An 11,603-nucleotide genomic window follows, 5' to 3' on the forward strand; every position below is an offset into this window, starting at 1 on the left:
CCGTCCACTCGGCGCCTCGCCGTGTCTAGAAGCTCCGCCGTCGTCCGCTTCACCGAGCCTGCCGAGCCCCGAGCACTCGCACGCCTCAGAGACGCCTCCCCGACCTCGCCTTCACCGCCCGTCGTCGGAGATCCACTTTGCCGCCCTGCTCAGCTCTGACAGTCCCCGAGCTCGCCGACCATCTCGACCGAGTCGCCGTGAGCCACTGCCCGTTCTCCCCCTCTCTGCTCTCTCCTTCATGCGCCATAGTCGCCGCACCATGCTCACCCGCACGAGCCTCCGCCTCTGCATGTCGCCATCGTGGCCACTGCCACGCGGGCTCGAGCCCGAGCACGTCACCGCGTTCGCCGCACCCCCAGGAGCCCGTAGCACCTCATCGCGCCCTCTGTTGTGCCCCCTAGCGCCGAACCCGAGCACGCCCGAGCTCCAGCCGCCGCTGCCGAGCTCATGGCCGTCGTCACTGGCCGCCCTAGCTGCTGCTGCTTGCTCCAACGGGCGCGGGTGAGCTCCAGCACCCCATAGCCGCTCTCCGCTGGCCATTTGGTCGCTGGAGCAGTGAGCCCGAGCCCTCCACCGCGTCTGCTGCCGCCGGCGACTAAACGCCGGTGGTTAGCCCGGTTTGACCAGGGGGTTTGACCTCCCCTGGGTTAATGACAGGTGGGGCCCCTCCCTGCTAACTAAACTAGGTTAGTACTAACTAAAATCAATTAGTTTAGTTGACCACTGAGACGCGGGACCCACTGGTTAGTTTGACCTGGATCGGCCCCGATGACTTGTTGACATCATGCTGACGCAGTAAAGAGTTTTCTAGATTTAAACTTATTCAAAAAATTCCAGAAATTGTTACAAACTTCAAAAATTCATAGAAATTAATCTGTAACTCCAAATGCAAAGTGTTATATATGAAAAATGATCAGAAAAATCCAATCTATCCATCTGTACTGGTTTCATGCATGTTTAAAAAAGCTAACTTGCTGTTTAGTGCAGAACATGATAAAGCACTATTTGAGATCACAAATGGGTTTGGACTTTGAATCTTTCGTTCAAAATAGCTCAAACCCATCTGGTTTTAGATGCATTAGCCCAACACACTCATATTGCCATGTCGCATGCATGAATCATATTGTTGCATATTGTTTGGTAATGATTGTGTTGTCGGTGCTTGAGGGAGTCCTGGACTAGGGGGTGTCCGGACAGCCGGACTATCATCGTCCTCCGGACTCCAAGACTATGAAGATACAAGATTGAAGACTCTGTCCCGTGTCCGGATGGGACTTTCCTTGGCGTGGAAGGCAAGCTTGGCGATACGGATATGTAGATCTCCTACCATTGTAACCGACTCTGTGTAACCCTAGCCCTCTCCGGTGTCTATATAAACCGGAGGGCTTTAGTCCGTAGGACACAACATCCATTACAACAATCATACCATAGGCTAGCTTCTAGGGTTTAGCCTCCTTGATCTCGTGGTAGATCCACTCTTGTACTACCCATATCATCAATATTAATCAAGCAGGACGTAGGGTTTTACCTCCATCAAGAGGGCCCGAACCTGGGTAAAACATCGTGTCCCTCGTCTCCTGTTACCATCCGCCTAGACGCACAGTTCGGGACCCCTACCCGAGATTCGCCGGTTTTGACACCGACATTGGTGCTTTCATTGAGAGTTCCTCTATGTCGTTGCCGATAGGAAGGACGCCTCCACCCGTCTTCAAGGACGGTATTTTCGCCAAAGGGGCCTTGGCCGCCAGCCAAACTATCCGGCTAGGTGGTTTTCTTATGACCGCCTGTCCGGCCATCGCTTCGACAATGACTTCTCAAGTCGTCAAAAGCAATCTTCACGTCAGCTCGGAATTTGCCGAGCGGCTGGATCCAATAGAGCTTTTGTCTGTCAACGAGCTCTTGGATCGCATCGCCGCCCTGGGAGTCGCTACGGACTACAATCAGATTGGGCTTAAAACCGATCTGAGAGAGATTAACTCTCCCCAGGTCACCCACCACGTCGCAGTGGTAGAGGAACAATGCGGCGACTCTTCTCCTGTATTGAAAACTAGTCATGTGCGGGCTCCCGAACCCTCCATGCAGGATTCCCGTGGAGGGACGGACTTCGGTCAAGCACTGTACCTAAAGTCAGGCATCGGACCGGACTCGTTGGACAACGTCCAGCAATCGAAGCTTCCAAATTTGGAAACTTCACGGCCTTCAAGCCTTGAGATAGGTAGGGTTCCGGACTTTATTCCACCCACCCGCCCAGACATATGCGATCTATCTCTAATACGGCAAGGGCCCGCTGAAACAGTACATCACTACTGGGCCAGATTCCTCCTGGTTCTGGACAGGATAAAGGACTGCAGAGAGGAAAACGCAATCTCAATTTTTTGCAATAATTGCACGGACAAGGGAATATTGAACGCCATCAGCCATCGTGAAATTACACACTTCGCCGACCTGGCGTCCATAGTACGAAAGTACTGTGCGATGGAGAGTTTTCGGAAAACCGAAAACCAGTTTTGGGACAATCCGGCCCCGAATACAACCCTAGTCCGCAACAAAAGGGTGCATTACACTCAGGCCCCAGATACAAAAACCAAAAAGCAAAAACCCCATAGAGGGCACGGAACCGTACTGCAGGGATGGCTTAGCGGACCCTGTAAAATTCACAGTACAGAGGGCGCCGTCCCAACACATAGCCTTCGAGCATGTTGGATATTACGGTAGGTGGCCAAAAGTGGCGAGGAGCTTCTAGCCCCGGAAAACCACTCCAACAATACCAGTACGGTATCAACAGTCTTCGAGACCTTCACATCAAATAATATGCGGAAACGAACAATCCGCGGCCTCGCCGAAGTCTACCAAGTAGCAACAACAATTCCATGGAGCGACACAGCCATCACCTTCAACGCCAGCAACGAACCTAAATTCCGAATAGCCCGAGCACCAGCCGCACTGGTGCTTAGTCCAATAGTGGACGGCTTTTGACTTACGAAGGTCCTCATGGATGGCGGCAGCGGACTAAACCTCATCTATGAGGAAACTCTTCAAAAAAATGGAAATAGACTGGAGCCGTATTGAGCGAAGCAGCACAACCTTCAGAGGAATAATTCCTAGCCGGGAAGCGCGCTGCACCGGAAAAATCACACTCGATGTGGTGTTCGGCTCGCCGGACAATTACAGATCCGAAGAAGTCACGTTCCAAGTGGCCCCATTCAACAGCGGATATCACGCTATATTAGGACGAGAGGCATTCACAATTTTTCAAGCCGTACCCCATTACGGGTACATGAAGCTCAAAATGCCTGGGCCCGGCAGAATAATCACTCTCGTTAGTGATCTGGACATAGCACTCCACGCTGAAAACAAGACGGCCGCATTAGCCCTGGAGGCACTATCCGAAGCCCTAGCGGCAGAAGAACTCACCGCGCTGCGCTCTACGGTGAATAGGGACGATGTGATACTTGATAAGAGATCCAAGTCCACCTCCTTTAAACCAGCAGATGAAATAATAAAATTCCAGGTCCATCCAACGGACCCGACAAAAACGGCTTCCATCGGGGCACAGTTGAACCCTGATGTAGACGCCGCACTGCGAGAATTCCTTCGGGAAAATTGGGACATTTTCGCCTGGCACCCTTCGGATATGCCCGGAATCCCACGCAGATTGGCAGAACACAGCCTAAACATCCTAAAGGGATTCAAGCCAGTCAAACAGGCTCTTCGACGATTTTCCGAACCTAAAAGACATGCAATGGGAGAAGAGCTAGCCAAACTATTGGAAGCCGGATTCGTCAGAGATATCAAACATCCGGATTGGCTAGCAAACCTGGTAATGGTACCAAAGAAGGACAAATCATGGCGCCTCTGTGTCGATTTTAAAGACCTCAACAAGGCCTGCCCAAAGGATCCCTTCCCCCTCCCCCGCATCGACCAGATAATCGACGCTACCGCAGGACACGAGTCACTATGCTTCCTCAACGCATACTATGGCTACCATCAAATCAAGATGGCGGAAGCAGACCAAGCCGCAACGGCATTCATCACTCCATATGGACCATTCTGCTTCAACACGATGCCCTTCGGACTTAAAAACGCCGGCACAACATATCAGCGCATGATTCAAACATGTCTGGCAACCCAGATCGGCAAAACAGTAGAGGCATACGTAGACGACGTAGTCGTCAAAACCAAACACGGCGAAACTCAAGTAGACGATTTGAGGCTCACATTCGACAACCTCAGAGCATATGACATCAAGCTGAATCCGGAAAAATGCGTTTTCGGCGTACCAGCCGGAAAGCTGCTGGGCTTCATTGTATCCAGTAGAGGAATTGAAGCAAACCCGGCCAAGATCCGAGCTCTGTCACAGCTAGATATTCCCAAAGACCTCAAACAGATACAAAAATTGATTGGATGCATGGCGGCTTTAAGCCTCTTTATCTCCCGCTTGGGAGAAAAGGCATTGCCCCTCTATCGCCTCCTTAGGCGCACCGAACACTTCGAGTGGACGGATACTGCCACTGCCGAACTCAAGGAAATAAAGGCCATATTGGCAACAAATCCGATCCTGGCTGCGCCCAACTTGGGCGAACCAATGCTGTTATACATCGCGGCAACACATCAAGTTGTAAGCGCGGTACTCGTCGTCGAACGAGAGATAGAAGGGCATAAATTCCCTCTTCAAAAACCAGTGTACTACGTCTCCACTGTGTTAACCCCCTGCAAGTCCCGTTACCCGCACTATCAAAAGATAGCGTATGCGGTGTTCATGGCATCCCGGAAGCTCCGACACTACTTTCAAGAGTGTTCGATAACAGTGGCCTCCGAAGTACCACTCAACGACATTATAAACAACCGCGACGCGACGGGCAGGATTGCAAAATGGGCCATTGAGCTCTTACCATTCGATATAACTTACAAACCTCGGCGAGCTATAAAGTCACAAGTTTTGGCTGACTTTGTCGCTGAATGGACCGAAGCCGAACTCCCTAAAGAGTACGGCGCATACTCCAATTGGAATATGCACTTCGGCGGCTCTAAAATGTTGGCCGGATTGGGGACTGGCGTCGTATTGACGTCCCCAACCGGGGACACAGTCCAATACGTACTTCAGATAATGTACACGGACTCCAACAACGCAGCCGAATACGAGGCCCTTTTACATGGCCTCCGGATGGCAATCTCCATGGGCATTCAACGCCTAGAGGTGCGCGGGGATTTGAACCTTGCGATATCCCAGATAAATGGAGACTTTGACACCAAGGATCCGAAAATGGCAGCATATCGCAACGCTGTCCTAAAAATGTCAGCCCGGTTTGAAGGACTTGAATTCCATCACATAGCCCGTGATAATAACCAAGCAACCGACATACTGGCACGCATCGGCGCAAAACGTGACGCTGTCCCTCCAAACATCTTCCTGGAACGGCTCTTCAAGCCATCCGTACTATGGGAAGAGGAGTCCGGACATGACAAACCGGAAAAAACCGCGCCAACCGGCGATTCAGCCGACGACATAACACCTTCAGCCCACGACATAATGGCAGTAATCACCCCGTGGACAGAACCATTCCTAGCCTACTTGCTTAGGCAGGAACTTCCCGAAGACCAAAATGAGGCCCGCTGCATAGTCCGGCGATCTAAAGCCTACAAGGTCCATGAGGGAGAACTTTATAAGAAAAGCACAACCGGAGTCCTTCAAAGGTGTATCTCCGAAGAGGAAGGGCGAAACCTCCTGGCTGAAATTCATGCCGGACTAGGCGGACACCACGCAGCATCTCGGGCCCTTGTAGGAAAGGCATTCTGTACAGGATTTTATTGGCCGACGGCACGGGCAGATGCTCAGGACTTAGTCCAAAGATGCGTCGGTTGTCAGCTCTTTGCTAATCAGAGCCATATGCCACCCACCGCCCTCAAAACTATACCCATTACCTGGCCGTTCGCGGTCTGGGGGCTTGACATGGTTGGACCCCTTAAAGGGGGAACCCACAAGCAAAGGTACCTATTGGTCATGGTGGACAAATTCACCAAATGGATAGAGGCCAAACCAGTCAAAACGGCAGAGTCTAGACCAGTGATAGACTTTATATCCAGGGTAGTACACCGTTATGGTGTCCCCCACAGCATCATCACTGAGCGGTCACTTACGAAATCTGACACGCACTGGGTAGAGGAGCTCGACTCCGTACTCTGGGGGCTGCGGACAACGCCCAACCGTACTGCCGGATTCACACCATTTTTTATGGTATACGGCGCAGAGGCAGTTCTGCCCTGCGACATCATTCATGACTCACCTCGAGTGCGCATGTATGAAGAAAGAGAAGCTGAGCTGGATCGGCAGGACAGCTCGGACACATTGGAGGAAGAACGCAACGTCGCCAAGGCTCGTTCCGCATTCTATCAGTAGCAGGCTCGAAGATATCAAAGCAGAGAAGTACGGGCCAAGACTTACAACGTTGGCGAACTAGTTCTACGCCTGCCGAACAAGAAAAAGGACAAGCTCAAGCCCAAATGGGAGGGGCCCTTCATTATCGATCAGGTCCTGACCGGCGGAGCGTACCGTCTACGAAATGCATCGGACAACCGACTCGAGCCGAACCCATGGAACGCAGCCCGCCTCCGAAGATTCTATGCCTAGCGCTGGACTAAGAGTTTGTCCCCTTCCCCCGTCCAAATTTTTACACTTCAGCTGCCTTTTGTTTCTCTTTCTTCTCTTAACCCTTTTCCTAAAAAGCCCTTAAGGGCCTACTTGCGCATTGTTCGCACATACTTGATGTGCCATCCGCACTCATTATACCTGGGGGCTTCTTTTCCAGAAGCTTAATTATAAGGGCTTCATGCCCAGCACATGTGTCAAGCTTCCACATGTACCTTTTACTCACCATTATATGCATCGATATGACTTAAGTTTTGGCCAAGCTGGGTTGCCTGGCTCCTGTGCTTACCCCTACGTTCCCGATTGTTCGGCTAGGAGGTAAAGGGAGCACCTCTGTGATTGTTACTGCCGGGTCAGCCGGATGTGTACCTCAGACTGCGTGAAGCCGAAAGCTAGCGTTCTTAAGGGAATATTCGGTCGGTGACTTGAAAGATGATTTTTTACCTACTTATTTATCTGCCCCCAGATGTTTTTCTGCTTTTTTCGCAGTCCGGACATGCACTTTAGGGCATGCCTCCCAGGGAAAGGAACCCTTAACGGAACTATTCTCGCTGGAAGATGTTTCTTACTAACCATGTAATATAACATAACTAGTTGGGCACTTGTCTGATAAAGCACTAATGACCCCTACGCCTGGTCTCCATGCATACCCCCGGTTGTTTCTTAACCGAGAAGGTATTCGGACACACTCCGGACTCTAGGGTCCTGAGGTTGAAGCGAAAAGGTCGGCAAAGACAAACGATCTACAATCCGGATAGAAGGCATTTCACATGTCATTTTAAAAATACATTGTCAAATCTACTGACTGTATTCCTCCTCAATCCCGTCTAACAGGCCGTCCAATTTACAGTCCCGTTGGGAAAATTTAGCAGCCAACTCTACTTGGCCGTATACTAAACTCACAGGGATCTCCTTCCCATCGCGCCCCACAGGTCCGACCTTGGCCATGTGGTTGGGATCCGCCTTCTTGTACCGCGTCTTCACCATGGCCCAAGCCTCCCTGGCACCTTGGCGGCAGGCCGAAATCTTCCATAAACGGAAGCGCTGCCACACTCCCTGAAGCTTCTCCGCAAGCTCCCCAAGGCCCTCGGGTAGGGAGAGGGCTGGCCATAAAGCCTGGACGACGCCGCTCATTGCCTGCCAAACTCGTTCGAGCAGCTGCAACAGCTCGGGAAGTTGATCACCCGTTGATACGGGTATCTCCTCCGCAGGGCGACCTGTGAGTATACCTACAAGACATATTTTGTCAATTGCCTTCCTCGCCGAACTCTTCTTTTCAAAGGAGTCCGCTCAAGCACTTACTATAGATGCCGCGATGAAGCCGCTGATTCTCCTTAACGGAGCCGGACAGCTCGGCCCGAACGCCTTTCAGCTCTTCTCCAAGCTGGGCGTGGGCATATTGGAGCTTGTTCCTTTCTTGCTGCACTCTATTCAGCACCCTCTCACCGGCCTTCAGCTGGCGCAGTAGTTCCTGCCTGTCCGGATCTTGTCCGGCAGCACCTGCAATGTCATTATTAGACTTGCGCGCACGCCGCACAACGCTTATATTTTTTTTTAAAAAATGTGTTACCAGGAGGGGTCTCTGTGTTTCCTCCTGTAGCAGCAAGTGCGGCCTCAAGTTGGGCCTTGCACTCTTGCAGCTCCTGAGACAGTTGGGTATTCTTCTCGGTAAGATCCTGCGTTTCAAATGATCCTTAAATCAGTTAACATAACTACTTTAAGTCTCGGGGGCTACTGGCATATATAACTGTTAAATTCTCTTACCCGTATGTCTTTTACATACTGCTCCGTGGCTCTGGTAAAACCATCTTGAGCAGCACTGAGGTGCGCGTCCCCCGCGTTAAAGGCATTTAATGCCTCAGGGGAGAAGCACGCATCATGAAATACTGTCCGGCGGCGCCTATGGTTCATGGCAATCTCCACCTCAGACTTGGTGGCGGACAGTCTGTCGGCATCCTCCGTTGGAGGAGTGTCCGGCTCGCGCCTTGCTCTCGCCTCCCCCTCCAGGCCAGGTGCTGGAGCCTGGCTAGTAGAGGTTGGATTGGCAACCTCCACGCCCGCAGTCCGGCGGGCGCTTTTTCTCCTACAAAGATCATGAGCACTCAAACGCTTCCTAGGAACGTTGCTCCGAATAATTAACTACGAGCTATACCTTTGCGGCAATGTTTCAGTCCGCGCCACGCTCCTCTTCCGCCTACTGGTCCGGACTGGCCTTTGTTGGTCAGCCGCTGCGGGCTCGGCTTCCCGCCTTGAAGGCGCTTCCTGCAAAACACCATCGTACGCGAAGGTCAGAAATGAGCAAGGAAGAGATAATGGTGTCAGGACTTCCATCACAATCACCTGGGAAGCCGGATATAGTCCGGGGTAGTCAGCCGTAATGGTGACTAAAGCATTATCCATGCTGAGCTGGTGGAACACCCCGTCAATTAGCTCCACCTGAATGTCCGGATCCTCTTCGGAGGCCGGATCCTGGGATCTCTCTGGATCCTCGGGTTGCGGAGCTGGACTTATCATGTCCTCCACAATCCGACGCAGTTCCTACGCCGAAGACATAATATAAGAAGCTTAAACTTTGAAAGCATGGTCGGACCCTTAAAGTGTTCGCTTACCCAACGCCGAGGGTTATTCATGGAGAACCCATTCAAGGGGTTCGTCTGAAGGAAGTTCTCCTTCTCCCCCTTGTACAGGCCGGACAGGATCTGTACCAGATCCTCGGCCGAATCCGGTCCTTTGCGGCCATGGCGGGAGGCATCGTCTTCCCCGTTGAAATCCCACATAGGGTGGCCCCTGTATTGCAGTGGCTGCACCCCCCGCATAATGCATGTTGCCATGACTCCAATCATGGTCAACCCGGAATGGGCCAGTAATCTTATTCGGCCCATCAGATAATGGACGCTCTTGTCTTCCTCCAGTTGGGGGCTCCGCAGGCGCCAACTAAGGCGTTTCTTCAGAGGAGCAGTACTGAACTCCGGGAGGCCGATCCGAACAGGGTCCGGCAGCGGAGCGTCTTCTATGTAAAACCATTCTGAAGGCCAGTCTTCGGACGCCTTCTTAGGGGTTCTGGATGGATATCCGGTCCCGGCAATGCGCCATATTTCGGCGCCGCCCACTTGATATATAGACCCCTCGTGAGAACAGGGTACGAGGCAGAACAACCTCTTCCATAGTGCAAAATGGGGCTCGATGCCCAGAAATAGCTCGCAAAGAGCTACGTAACCCGCGATATGAGGCGGGTGTAAGGTGATGGAGCTGGAGTCCGTAGAACTCTAGGAGCCCGCGGAGGAATGGATGTATAGGAAATCCGAGTCCCCTTATCAGATAGGGGACGAAGCATACCCGATCCCCTTTGTTGGGACTTGGGGTAGCCTCCGCTTGCTTCCCACCTTGGTAGGTGGCCAGCCCGGCTCGAACCGGAACCATGAAGGCCGGAGGGAGATATCCCTCCGCTTGGAGCTTCACCAGCTCGTTGTGCGGAATAGAGCATCGCCTCCAATCTCCTGGCAGAGGGCTGGGAGCGCGAGAAGAGGAGCTGCGTCGACGGTCCATGATGGAATGGATTCTGGGTCAAAAGCGCTCCGATGAGTATTCGCGGAAGGAAGATGGTGTGATTTGGATCTGGATTCTTGCCTCTCTTATAGGCAGATTATTTGCACAGCTGGGGGGTAAAACATAAAAGATACCCTGGCTTTTCGCATTCGTGCGATGCGTGGAAGAAGGCCATTATTGGGCGTGGAAGCCAAGAAGGGCAACATTGATAAGGAAGCCGGACACTGTTCGGTAGGTACATGGAACTTAAAAGGAGAACCCGCCTTGCAACGCCGAAGACTATATACGCGCTGGACTTATCGTCATTGAAGCCTGGTTCGGGGGCTACTGAGGGAGTCCTGGACTAGGGGGTGTCCGGACAGCCGGACTATCATCGTCCGCCGGACTCCAAGACTACGAAGATACAAGACTGAAGACTCCGTCCCGTGTCCGGATGGGACTTTCCTTGGCGTGGAAGGCAAGCTTGGCAATACGGATATGTAGATCTCCTACCATTGTAACCGACTCTGTGTAACCCTAGCCCTCTCCAGTGTCTATATAAACCGGAGGGCTTTAGTCCATAGGACTACAACAATCATACCATAGGCTAGCTTCTAGGGTTTAGCCTCGTTGATCTCGTGGTAGATCCACTCTTGTACTACCCATATCATCAATATTAATCAAGCAGGACGTAGGGTTTTACCTCCATCGAGAGGGCCCGAACCTGGGTAAAACATCGTGTCCCTCGTTTCCTGTTACCATCCGCCTAGACGCACAGTTCGGGACCCCCTACCCGAGATCCGCCGGTTTTGACACCGACAGTGCTCCTTGCGGTAAGTTCTGCCCTGGAGGAATACCGCGAGTACCCGAACGAAGGACAGTACTAGTCTGCTGATCTGCCAGGCAAGCAACCACCCCATTTTATTATATCGATAAAATCCCATGTTCTCGCTCTTGCTCTTGTTTACTGCATTTAAGACAACCGCATTTCAAACTGCTGTGTGCTATGGTAGTTGAACCCATTTCCTCTGCATTACCTGTCTTTGCCACAATAACTATATGAAACCCACTAGCATGTGTAGTAGTTGATTGAGCCATGTTTGTGTTTCCTACCATGCTATGCCTGCTATGCTTAGAGTTGTGTCAGGTCTAGTTCATCTGGGTGATGGGCTAGAGTGAAATGATCATGTCGGTGATGTGAGTGATGTGTTGAACACGATTTGGTAAAGGTATCGATGAGAGGCCATGTAGGAGTACATGGTGGGTTGTTTCATTGGAACCGTCCTTAAGCACTGAGATCTGTATGTGTGATTTAAGATCAGCTACTACCATGCATCGGGATCCTTAATTGACCCTCTCGGCTTCTTAACCACCCTTGTCCACTGTCTAGGAGTTGCAAGTAGTTTCTAGTGTTTGTAGTATACTGGAGGCC

Source organism: Triticum aestivum, chromosome 2B (assembly GCF_018294505.1).
Source record: "Triticum aestivum cultivar Chinese Spring chromosome 2B, IWGSC CS RefSeq v2.1, whole genome shotgun sequence".
NCBI classification, from domain to species: domain Eukaryota; kingdom Viridiplantae; phylum Streptophyta; class Magnoliopsida; order Poales; family Poaceae; genus Triticum; species Triticum aestivum.